The sequence below is a fragment of the Stegostoma tigrinum genome, chromosome 4 (assembly GCF_030684315.1).
Source record: "Stegostoma tigrinum isolate sSteTig4 chromosome 4, sSteTig4.hap1, whole genome shotgun sequence".
In the NCBI taxonomy this organism is placed as follows: domain Eukaryota; kingdom Metazoa; phylum Chordata; class Chondrichthyes; order Orectolobiformes; family Stegostomatidae; genus Stegostoma; species Stegostoma tigrinum.
Genome location: NC_081357.1, coordinates 12179056 through 12192497, shown reverse-complemented (window position 1 = coordinate 12192497; position 13442 = coordinate 12179056).

The following is a 13442-nucleotide window of genomic DNA, read 5'->3' as shown; positions in this document are numbered from 1 at the left end:
AAGTCCACTTTGAGACCATTGGGCTGCGGTGTCTCCAAGCCAAATATGAGGTGCTGTTCCTGTAGCTTTTTGGTAGCATCGTTGTGGCACTGGAGGAGGCCCAGAATAGACATGTCATCCAAGGAGCGGGAGGGGGAGTTGAAGTGGTTTGTGACTGGGATGTGCAGTCGTTTGTCACGAACCAAGCATAGGCGTTCCACAAAGCGGTCCCCAAGCCTCTGCTTGGTTTCCCCGATGTAGAGGAGGTCACAACAGGAACTGCGGATACAATGTACCACATTAGCAGATGTGCAGGTGAACATCTGTTTGGTGTGTAAGGTTTTCTTGGGGCCTGAGATGGGGGTGAGGTGGGAGGTGTAGGGGCAGGCGTAGCACTTCCTGCGGTTGCAGGGGAAGGTGCCGGGTATGGTGGGGCTAGTGGGGAGTGTGGGGTGGACAAGGGAGTCACAGAGAGAATGGCCCCTCCAGAAGGCAGATAAGGCTGGGGAGGGAAAAATATCCTTGGTAGTGGGGTCAGACTTTCAGCTTGTATATGACTTTTGTGTTGCAGTGTTATTTCTGGCACCTCTTCAAGTTTGAGATGCTGTCTGAGAGGGACCATTTGCTTTCACCTTTGTAGCCTGTAACTTCAGTCTTTTACAGCTGTGAGCTGACAATCCTGTATCAAGTTTTCCTGTCTGTCCCCTCTCCACCTATCTTCTCCTCAATCCATCTTCGATTCCCCCTCTCCCTATTTATTTCAGAACCTCCTCCCCTCCCTCATTTCTGATGAAGAGTCTAGGCCTGAAACGTCAGTTTTTGTGCTCCTATGATGCTGCTTGACCTGCTGTGTTCATCCAGCTCTACACCTTGTTATCTTAAAATGAACCAAGTTGTCCATAGGCATAAAGGAGTTCTGTCAAATTCAAATTATTTTTATTGCCTCGGAATGTATCAAGTATCTTCTCTCATGTAAGAGGTTGTACACTTTGTATGACTAAGCATTTGGCTTTTTGCTGTTCTGAAAGTGGACGTCACTTCTATAGATCTTCTGGCGGTGACTTTTATAACTGTAACATTCTTTTTCAATGACCGTACCTTGTCTGTGCCTGTGAGCTCTTGCTGTTTTACAGCACTGGCACTGCCTCTTCATATCTGTTGTTTGGTTTACACTCTGTACTGCCTTGTCACATGATTCTTTAGAGTGTCCAAATGCTATAAAGTTGATAGATGCTATTGCTCTCCTCAGGTAAGGCTATCGTTCTCGTCTCAGTATCTAAGAAACTGTAAGAACAGTAAGAATTGTAAGAAATCTGACAAAGACACTTCAAAAATTCCAATAGGAATTCTATCGTTTGTAAGTTGTGAATTCAAGCTTCATGGCTACCGTCTTCCCCAAATCTGTACAGATTGTAAAAACAACCAAGAATTTCCCCTAGAAGATGAACTCATCTGTTACATTTTGTTTGTTCAAAAATATCTTTGTTTTCAGTTAAAGTTATTCCCAGGAACTTTTAAAATCTTATCAATAATGTCTATGCCTCCTTTGCTTTTTTGGTGATTTATTCAATCATCCTGCTGTAGAATTCGCCGAATACAATAATGTATTAATTTGTTCAGCTTCACATTTAGTATTTAATCCTGAAGCAATTCAGTATCTTAAGAAGCATCTTCTTCAAGATGTCCTGCATTTAGTTTGGCCCATTGTAGACAATATTCCTTTTACTGAGTATAATTTCTGCTTGCATTTTTTCTTAATGTGTTTGTTATCCTTCTTCCTTTAAAGCTACTTTAGATCTACATCATCTCAGTGTTGAGTTTAAGTCTGTGTTTTTGTATTGAATCAATTCTGTTCAACTTCTGCTGCCTTAAAATTTCTCAAATTCTTCAACACTATTGTAGCACCTTTTAAGTTCTTATCTTTATCCAAAGGGAATGGAGAAAGGAGTCCGAGACCAGCCCAGCACAGGAGATGAGTCATGGCCAGAGCTGGAGTGGACCCAGCACAGGATGTGTCTCAGAAACATTCCATGGATGGGAGCAGGAGCAGAGCAATTGAGGGCCAGATCCTGGAAGAGAGTTGTGGCCGGGGCCTGGAGTGGAAGCAGAGTGAACGCGGGCTGGTAAGGGGAGGACGAATCCTGGACAGAGTGCCTGGAGGCAATGAGGCCTCCTGTTGTGAAATTCATTGGGCACGGACTCTGAAAAAAGGACTACAACTTGAGTAGTTTAAAAACACTTCTTATTCTCATTATGTACTATTTAAACTCTATTCCCGTGCGACTCAAAGTGTTTATACCAAGGTATCCTGTACCTAGGATGGTGCCGAGACTTGACATTACAAACTTTACAATGCACTAATTCGAGTGCATGTGACAATAAAAGCTATTCTAGCAATGTTGCAGTATTTACCTTGTCTTCAAGCTTTTAAACTACCTTAATTAGTGAAACTGTATCGTGTTGCTACTGTCAAGTTTTATAAATCATTAATTGCCAATACTGTTTCTTGGTCCGAGATAACAAAGTGTGAAGCTGGATGAACACAGCAGGCCAAGCAGCATCTTAGGAGCACAAAAGCTGACGTTTCGGGGTCTCACGCCAAAATGTCAGCTTTCCTGCTCCTCTGATGCTGCTTGGCCTGCTGTGTTCGTCCAGATTCACACCGTGTTATCTCAGACTCTCCAGCAGTTCCCACTATCACTTTTCTTCTAAGTTTTTTTCCCCCTGTATTAAGTGGATTCAATCCAGTATTGATACCTTAATTGTTTTTTTAGCAACAGTGCCCATCACTGATCGTGATGTAATATTGGGTTCTGGGTGCCAACAATTGGAGGCTAGGGATTAGTGTAGACCACTGCTGCCAATTTTCTTTTCTATGCTGAGTCTAAGAGCCTGTCTAGTTATGAGTGGTAAAGAACTAGCCACGGGAGAATCTGAACAAGAAAAGACACTTGCCTTACATTACAAGATATAGCTTAACGGTGTAACAATATAAGTACAAAGAAGGATCCTGGGATTGTACTCATTAGAGTTTAGAAGGTTGAGGGGAGATCTAATAGAAACTTACAAGATAATGTATGGTTTAGAAAGGGTGGACGCTGGGAAGTTGTTTCCGTTAGACGGGGAGACTAGGACCTGTGGGCACAGCCTTAAAATTAGAGGAGGTAAATTTAAAACTGAAATGAGACGACATTTCTTCAGCCAGAGAGTGGTGGGCTTGTGGAATTCATTGCCACGGAGTGCAGTGGAGGCCGAGACGTTGGATGCCTTCAAGGCAAAGATCGACAAATTCTTGATCTCAGGAGGAATCAAGGGCTATGGGGAGAGTGCAGGGAAGTGGAGTTGAAATGCCCATCAGCCATGATTTAAATGGCGGAGTGGACTTGATGGGCCGAATGGCCTTACTTCCACTCCTATGTCTTATGGTCTTATGATCTTAAGACTAAGTGGCTGGGCATGATTACAACTGGGTGTACAGGTCCACAGATCCCTGAAAGTGCCGATGCAGTTGGATAAGGTGGTCAAGAAAGCATGTGGCTCATTTGCCAGGGTGTTGAATATAAAAGCTGACAGTGATGTTACAGCTGTGCTATACTTTAGTTAGGCCATGTCGCATGCAGTTCTGGCCACCACACTACCAGAGGAATGTGGATACTTTGTAGACGTTGCCGGAAAGGTTTGCCGGGATGTTGATACAGACTGGAGCTGGAGGAACACGGCAGGTCAGGCAGCATCAGAGGGCCAAGAGAGTCAACGTCTCGGGCCTAGCCCCTTCATCACTCTGTCTCCAGCATCTGCAATTCTTGCTTTCTCTCTTAGCAGGGTGTTCCCTGGTCTGGAAGGATTTAGTCACGAGGAGAGATTGGATAAGCCCGGACTGTTTTCGCTGGAAAGGCTGAGGCAGAGGGGCTGCTTGATTGAGATCTACAAAATGATGAGAGGCATAGACAGGGTATGTGGTCAGAGGCTTTTTCCCAGAGTAGAAAGTTCGACGACATTAAGGCATAAGTTCAAGGTTAGAGGGGGAAAGTTTAGGGGAGAAGTGTGGGAAAGATCTTTTACACAGTGGATATTGGATGCCTGGAATGTACTGCCAGTGGAGCTGGTGGAAGCAGGCATGTTAGCAACATTTAAGGCATATCTTGATGGGCACTTGAACAGGAGACAAAGAGAGGGATAGATACTGCACATGGTTGATAAGTACCTGGTCTAAATAAGGGTTAGGATCGGTGCGGGTTTGGTGGGCTGAAGAGCGTGTTCCTGTGCTGTATTTTGTTGTATGGTGTTCTACTACTATTAGAAGCTAGGTATGTCTTGATTGGGATCTCATGCCTAACTGTTTCTCCACCTAAAGACTGTGTGATGCCATCAGATTTGGTGGAGCTATTAGCTGTTACATTAATAGAACGTTAGCCTTAGCAGGATCTTTTGCAGGGTCTTCCGGTGCACAATTACACGGAAACTAAAATAATGTGTTTTTAGCCCTGAAAGGTGCTACATAATAGAATATCTTAGTGTGTGTGTTTGTGTGTGTGTGTGTGTGTGTGTGTGTGTGTGCGTGCGCATGTGCATGTGTTTGTGTCTGTGTGTGTTTTTGTGTATGTGTGTATGTTTGCGTATGTGTGTGTGTTTGTGTATGTGTGTGTGTATGTGTATGTGTGTGTATCTGTGTGTGCGTGTGTATGTGTGTATGTATCTGTGTGTGCGTGTATCTGTGTGTGTGTATGTGTATGTGTGTGTATCTGTGTGTGCGTGTGTGTGTATGTATCTGTGTGTGCGTGTGTATCTGTGTGTGTGTATTTGTATGTGTGTACGTATCTGTGTGTGTGTGTGTGTGTGTGTTGGGGGGGTGGAGGGCGGGGATTGGTGGGGAAGTGGAGATTTAAGGAACTAATTCGAGAGCTTCGATCTGGGCACACGAAGGCAGCATGACCCTCACTGGAGAGTACTCACAGACAGAGTATACTTCCGAGAACGAACATTTCAATACCATTCACTTCAGTGGATCGATAAGTCATGCTGCCGTTAACTTCGGAAACAGACCTCCTCTGTTTCCCGCTGGGACGACCACTGAGAGAAGTGGTCACAGCGAATTCAAGTCGTCCTCAGTGGCTTTGAGGGGGGAGGGTTTTGGAGGGGGTCACTGGCCGAGGGTCCCTGTTCTTTCAGGAGAAAGGTGGGCGTGAACATTGGGTTGGGAATGAAAGAGGTGACCCCGTCAACACATCGACATACATTATCCAGTTCATGCCTGATAAACAGCAATTTGGATTAGACAGCCTGAGGAAATGAATGATAGAATTAACAAAAATAAAAGTTTGGAGTCAAAATAAGTCTACTTATTGCTGATTCTCTTGACGCTGAAAGTGATTTTAACTGCAAAAGGCCACCAGCTTCGTGCTTTATTACAGAAAGCCTTAGCTCCCGTGACACTGCTGTGTTTGCCTGGATTAATCCCAATGTCTAAGGTTATCCTAAACCACAATGGCTTCCTTTTCTTTCAGAATGACGGATCGAAACGAAAAGTGTCGGATTATCTAGCAATCAAAGTTGGCTTAAGACACAGGCACGGAGCATTTATTCCTGTGAAAGTCCTTCACATCACTTCTCTTGGTACGAACCAGACCCCCCTCGGACGACTTAACAAATTGCAGAGCCGCTGTGATGGGGGGAGGTGTTGGGGCGGGGGCGAACAATATATCAAGGTGCCACGACATCTGTACTTGCAGGAATGACGAAGTTTTACTATTCCCCTTGTCCCTGCTCTTCAAAAGATCACCCTGTTACTTTGAGTTTGCAGCACGGTCTGTGGCTCCTTATTAGAGAGCAATGTGCAATTTTTATAGTCGGAAATAGCAATGAACCGGGCTATGCTCTGACATGCTATTGTGTTGCCCACACTTTTAACACATTAGTTAGAACATTACTTTCCATCTGTAATGTGCTGTAATGTTCTATATATCTCCTTATCACTCCACAGAACCTTTATTCTGCTCTGTCTTCTTTGCACTTGCCCGACAAAGCCCCTCCAGCCAAAAGCAATGTGCAGAGCAGTCAGAGAGGCCCTTCCTTAAAACAGAAGGTCAACGTGATAAAGTATCACATTTCTGCCAACAGACCATAGGGTTAATTGAGATTCACCAGTCACTGTTTGGTCAGTTTTTTTGCAGCGACGGATTCTTTTCCAATTAACATTTTAAGGCTTTTTTGTTTAAAAACGCAGCGCTGTGTTTACAGATTGCTGATTTAATTTGTGCCATTTTGTTTTCTTTCCTCCCTCCTGTCTTCCTCCTCCCACTAACGTTCACTCCTGCTCTCAGATTCCAGAAGAGCAAACAAAACTGACAGTGAGGAAAGGGCTAGTGAAATCACTGGACACGAGCTAGTAGGAAGCATCGCTGGTTTATCCTTTCTCCATGTCAACACTCACGACAACCATGAAAGACCCGCTGCCATCTGGACTCAGGTTAGCTAACTGAGTGTGGACTGAGGATGGAACCACTACTGACTTATGTGAGGTATAATTTGCCCATATAGCAAGCAAAACAATAGTTTTCACCGTATTTTGGCACATGTGACAAAAACAAATCAAATCAAATTAGAGCAGCATGGTAGATATCAACCACTGAGCTATGGCTGCTTTAGTTCGTTAATCTTTCTGGGCACACCGCACAATTGTCACATTCCCAAACCATTTGCAGCTGAGATTTGTGAATATAGCATTCGGGTTTGACAAAGGAAGAACTGGCAGACTGCTGATCTGTGAAGGTAAATGGAACACTAGAAGGTAATTTTACTTTTTGGGCCACCGGATAAGGATGTTCTGGCTGTTCCAGAGCAAAGAATCGTGCAGCAGAAAAGAAGGGCTTTGGCCCATCGAATCTGCACGGGCGCGTCAATCCCAGTCTCCAACACTTGGCCCAGGGCGTTGAAACTTATGACTTTTCAGGTGCTGAGCTGTGTGAGGTTTCCTGTCTCTTCCACCCTACAGGGTGGCACATTCCAGACCCCCACCATCCTCTGGGTGAAAGCCTTTTCCACAGCCTCCCCGCCAAACCTCCTGCCTTCCACTTTAAAATTATGCCCACCTTGTTACTGACCCTGTAACTAAGGGGAACAGCTGCTGTCTTTCTACCTTGTACATGCTCCTCCTGACCTTACACCACACACTCAGGTTCCCCTCAGCTCGTACTCCCTAAAGAAAAGAACCCAAGTTTATCCAGTCTCTCTTCAAAGCTAACATGCTCCGACACAAGTAACACTCTGGTGGAGTGCCCCTTATCCAAATAACAGGTATATTTGACTAGGACACAACCAGGGATGAGTGGCTTCAGTTTTGTGGAGAGACTTGTCCATCTAGGGTTGTTGGCCTTTGAATAGCAAAGCTCCACGAGCAAATTAAAAGATCCCTGCGGAAGAGTACAGACCGTTGATCAAGTGAACTGGGAGAACATCTTTCTGCTGCTGGTAATCAATGGACACAGACTTAATACCGTTGGGCAAAGGGGAGTCTGAGGAATAGAGTTTTTCTTCTGACAGTGAGTTGTTAAGTGATGGAATGCACTGCCTGACAGTAAGGTAAGGAGACATATCCAAACAATTATTGATGGCAAATTCAATATAAACTTAGAAAAGATTTGCCTGAGTGTCAGAAAAGTGGGACAAATTGGATGCCTCGCTCAGAGAGGCAGCATGGACACATCGTGCCATATGGTCTCCTCCCATGCTTTCAGTGTCCGGGTATTCTCTGGCCTTAAGCATCTCTAAGTTTAAAGATAGGCGACCAGCCAATGTGCTGACCTATGGAAGGTGTGACGGTTCACACGCTCCCTCATTCTGTTCATGCCCATGGCTAGAGTCAGCTTCTATAATTGGATCCACACACCATCAGAATTCAAGTCCGGGCTTATGGACTAACCTCACAGTTCTGCACATGTTCAGCAGTAAACTTCACAGCACAGGCTCGCCTGCCTAAAGTTCGAGTGCTGACGTGCGGGCTGTATGGATTGAATGTTACCCACCAGCGTGTCTCCCAGGCAACAAGGAAATTTGGGCGCAAAAGAGACAGATTCAAAATGTGTGGGAGCCCTTTACAGCACTCAGTCTAACTCAGATTTTTCTTTCCCTTCATGGGATTTCCATTGTTGCTTATCTCAAGAGGGTTGGAATATAAAAGCAGCGATGTGCTTCTGAGACTTTGTAAAGCTCTAGTTAGGCCCCATTTAGAATACTGTGTCCAATTTTGGGCCCCACACCTCAGCAAGGACATACTGGCCCTGGAGCGTGTCCAGCGGAGATTCACACGGATGATCCCTGGAATGGTAGGTTTAACATACGATGAACGGCTAAGAATCCTGGGATTGTACTCATTAGAGTTTGGAAGGTTGAGTGGAGATCTAATAGAAACTTACAAGATAATGTGTGGCTTAGAAGGGGTGGACGCTGGGAGGTTGTTTCCGTTAGGCAGGGAGACCAGGACCTGTGGGCACAGCCTTAAAATTAGAGGGGGTAAATTTAAAACTGAAATGAGACAACATTTCTTCAGCCAGAGAATGGTGGGCTTGTGGAATTCATTGCCGCAGAGTGCAGTAGAGGCCAGGACATTGGATGCCTTCAAGGCAGAGATCGACAAATTTGTGATCTCACAAGGAATCAAGGGCTACGGGGAGAGTGCAGTGGTGTTGAAATGCCCATCAGCCATGATTTAAATGGCGGAGTGGACTCAATGGGCCGAATGGCCTTACTTCCACTCCTGTGTCTTATGCTCTTATGGGATGAGGGTGTGACTGTCTAGGCAACATTTATTGCCCATCCCTAATTGCCCACCGGTCAGTTAAGAGCCAACCACACATTGCTGTGGGCCTAGAGTCACATGCAGGCCAGACCAGATAAGGATGACAGTTTCTTTCCCTAAAGGGCATTAGTGAATCAGATGGTTTTTACCCCCTCAACAATTGACAATGGTCATCATTAGATTGTTAATTTTCGATATTTATTCAATTCAAATGCCACCATCTGCCATGGTGGGATTCGAACCTGGGCCCCCAGAACATTATCTGGGTATCTGGATTAACAGTCCTGCCATCATACCACTAGGCCATTGCTTCCCCCTTCAGATACCTAACATAGAGTCATGCAACATGGAAATAAACCTTTAGCCCAACTCGTCCATGCCAACAGGTAACCTAAACAGACCCATTTGCCAGCATTTGGTCCATATCCCTCTAAACCTGTTCCTATTCACATACCTGTCCAGATTTCTTTTAAATGTTTTAATTGTACCTGTCTCTGCCACTTCCTCTGGCAGTTAATTCCCTACATGCAGCACCCTCTGCGTGAAAAAGTTGCACTTCAGGTCCCTTTCTTTCCCCTCTCACCTTAAACCCATGCCCTCCAGGTTTGCACTCTCCTACTCTTGGGGAAAGACCTTGGCAATTCACCCTATCCATGCCCCTCATGATTTTATAAACCTCTAGAAGGTCATCCCTCAGCTTCTGAATCTCCAGGGTCAAATGTCCCAACCTCCATTATAACTCAGCCCCAGTAACGTCCTTGTAATTTTTTTTAACGCCCTTGCCAGTTTATCTTCGTCCACGCTATAACACATTCCCAGGGCCTGATACATAGGCAGAAATATCATGGGCCCCATATCTCAGGAATGATGTACTGGCCCTGGAGCAGCTTTAGAGGAGGTTCACAAGAATGATCCCAGGAATGAGAAGCTTAACATATGAGGAACATTTGAGGACTCTAGTGCTATATTCCATGGAGTTTAGAAGGATGAGGGGGGATCTAATTGAAACTTATAGAATACTGAATGGCCTGGACAAAGTGGATGTTGGAAAGATGTTTCCATTAGTAGGGGAGTCGAGGACCCGAGGGCACAGCCTTAGAGTAAAGGGAAGACCGATTAGAATGGAGAAAAGGAGAAACTTCTTCAGCCAGAGTGTGGTGAATCTATGGAATTCACTGCCACAGGAGGCTGTGGAGGCCAGGTCATTGAGTATATTTAAGACTGAGATAGGTAGGTTCTTGATGATCAAGGGGATCAAGGATTATGGGGAGAAAGCGGGAGAATGGAGTTGAGAAAATGATCAGCCATGATCGAATAGTGGAGCAGACCCGATGGGCTGAATAGCCTAATTTCTGCTCCTATGTCTTATGGTCTAAGTACATTACAGTCAGTCTGTACCCTTCACCACAATTCCACTCTCATTATGGGAAGTAAATACACAGAAAAGTTAAACCAGCAGATACAAAAGTGATGCTATCGTTCACGTACAATTATACAGAGATGCAGCACAGAAACAATTATCCACTAGGCCCATAGCGGCATTTATGTCCCACATGAACCTCTTCCCTTTGTAGTTAAACACTCTCCATCAGGCTAGTCTTAAATTCCCTCCTCTGTCTTGCACTTAGCCCTTAAATACCTCGGCGCTATTTCCCTCAAGCACTCCCTGTGGTACCAGATTTCACATTCTAACCATTCTCCCAAATTTTCTATTGGATTTATGAGTTATGGCTCCTATTTTGAACTCCCAGCAAGTGGAAACATCTCCTCTATGTCGAACCTGTCAAACCCTCTCATAAAGTCAAAGGCTCATCTTGGCTCAGCACCAGCCTTCTCTTTCCAAAATAAAAACGTCACAGCCTGTTCCAAATTCTTCAACAGTTATAACCTCCTGGGTCTGTTATCATTCTTGTAAATTTTTTTTTGCACTTTCTCCAGTGGCCCTATAACCTTTTGTTGTAAGAAGGAGACTAGGCTGTTCGCAGTAACCAAAACGTAATGTAACCAAGGTTCTATCTTATTATATTATACCTTTCATGTACATTGTAAGCACAAACAACAAAATGGGGCTGGTAACCCCGAGACTCATACCAAAGCCCGTGAACATAGTTGAAAAGAAGAAGCTAAAGAATGAAGGACCCTGTAGTTGCAGCCCTGGGAACTGTTTACTTCTTAGCCAACATCGATGTGCTGGACAATGTGTATCTGATAAGCAGAAACATTCAGGTTGGTGATAGAGTCAGCAGATTGCAAATTGTTATTGCCAAACACTGGCACTAAAAATAGACCTCAGTCTCTGGGCCCACGCAGGGTAGAAGCTTGGAGTATACTTAACTGTATGACATTGTGCGTACAAATCCTGACAAGATCCCAAGTTCATTCCCTCATATTACAGGCAACTGTTGTCATCCTCCTCCCCTACCTTGAAAAGAGCCACATTGCGGACTCAGTTACCTCCCTGATGGACGGCAGTGGTTCAAATTGATGGCTGGCACCCACTTTCTCCAGGGACGGGAACTGAATGCTGGTTTAACTGGTCACGCTCACCTTCCGCTGACACATCATGAGAGGAAAAGGCAGGACGAGGGGCTCGTTATCCACTGACCCTCGTCCGCTTAGTGAGGCAAAAAAAGGGGCATGTCTTTCTGCCAGTCTGTTACATAAGTGCGGGCCTAGATGGGAAGCCCTGCGCCTCAGACCAGCCGAGTGGCATGCAATGTCCAGATTTATGTTTGACCAGTGGCTTGAATGAATGGGCTGTAGCAGCAACATTGTGGAAATATTTCCCATGGGTATCCATGTCTTCAGTGCTGCAGCAAGAGGACTTGCTGGCTAATGATGGGATAATATATTAATATCATACTCAACAACAACTTACAACTTGTACAGTGTCCTCCAAAAAATGCAACTGTGTCCCAACGAGAATGACAATTAGATGACCATTTGCTGACTGCCGAAAAGATGCTAACAATCCCAAACTGTGTGAATAAAACTATGCTACATTTTGATCCTCGGGAATACAAATATCGAGCTGGTCGAACCTGCTCCTCCTGATTTCTCCATCTACAAGGCATTAGCCAGTTGGCAATCTGATAACCTGTCCTTTAATGTGAAGCATGAAACTGGGTCAATTAGAGCGTTCAAAACTGGGATTGCTCGAATCTTTTTGGCTAAGGGTGCCCAGAAAATGAAAGCGTAAGGAAGGGAAGTGATACTGAGGTAGAATGATCTCATTTATGTTGTTCATTTCGGGGATGTGGGCATAGCTGGTGGGCCAGCATTTATCGCCCGTCCCAAGTTGCCCTAAAAAAAGTGACAGTTTTAACCCAGAGACAAAGGAACAATGCTATAATTCCAAGTCAAGGTGGTGTTTGGGTGGGAGTGAAACTTGCTTGACTGGTAGCATAATGAACAGAATATTGGTAAGGCCTTGAGGGCCTGAGTGGCCACTTTTGACATTTAATTTCCTGCATTTCCAAACAATCGACCCTACTGTTGACATTGCATTTGCCGAACCTTAAGGAAGCCAAATTTCAGGATAGCCCTCCATACTGGGGGAGATGATGGCCTAGTGGTGTTATCTCTGGGCTGTTAATCCAGAGACCCAAGTTAATACCGTGGGAACCCGCATTTGAATCCCATGGCAGATGGTGGAATTTGAATTCAATAAAAACCTGGAATTAAGAGTCTAATGATGACCAAGAATCCATCTCTGATTGTTGAAAAGAACCCATCTGGTTCATCAACGCCCTTCAGGTAAGGAAATCTGGCATTCTGGTTTCGGACTGCATGTGACTCCACATCTACAGTAATCTGGTTGACTCTTAACAGTCCCCTGAGATGGGAAATGAACAGTGGATTGGCCGGCAGCGCCCTCATCCCGCGAATGAACAAAATGAAACTCACATTGCCACCATTCAACCTTTCATTGTTGTTAATGGAGCGATGCATTTTTACAAGGACCTCCAGAAATGGTCAGAGGTACAACGTCTGGGAGAAACAGATGTGTTAATACGAGACATAGAAGCTTTAGAAACGATAGAGAGAGAAACCACCAAGCTCAGGGCTTGAGAGAGAGCAAGCCCAGGATAGCTGGTTAGTTTGCTCTTTTGGAACAGAGGGAGGCAGATGATGTAGATGTATACTTTATTGTCATGTGTCCTCATGTACAATGAGCAATCTTTAATGTCACCACACAGGGCATCTTAGCTACTAGTGCCCAGGTACAAAATGTTAGAAACAAGGTAGAAAGAAATAAGGAGCAAAGTTAAAAGTTAAACATTACAGTCCTTCTCAGCATTGAGTCGAAAAATAAAGAAATAAAGTTCAACCATTTTCAGCTTTTCTTAAGTGCTTAGCTTTGGCACACTGCAGAGGGTCAGAGATAGAGAGCTGTGGATTGTGATCTGGAGTGTGGAATGTAAGGATTTATGGAAAGCGATGTGGGAATCCAGTTCATTTCGTTGCGAGATGGGGAGCTGCAGAGTGATGGCCCCCAGGCTTGCAAAACTTCCGAAACCTACTTTGCAAACTTGCTTCAGAACTAAATTCACTGAAGGTTAGAAGCATGACGGGGTGACTGCATGGAAACCTATGAAATTCTAACAGGACTAGGCAGGGTAAATGGAGGTTTGATGTTCCTAATGACTGGGGGACCCAGAACCAAAGG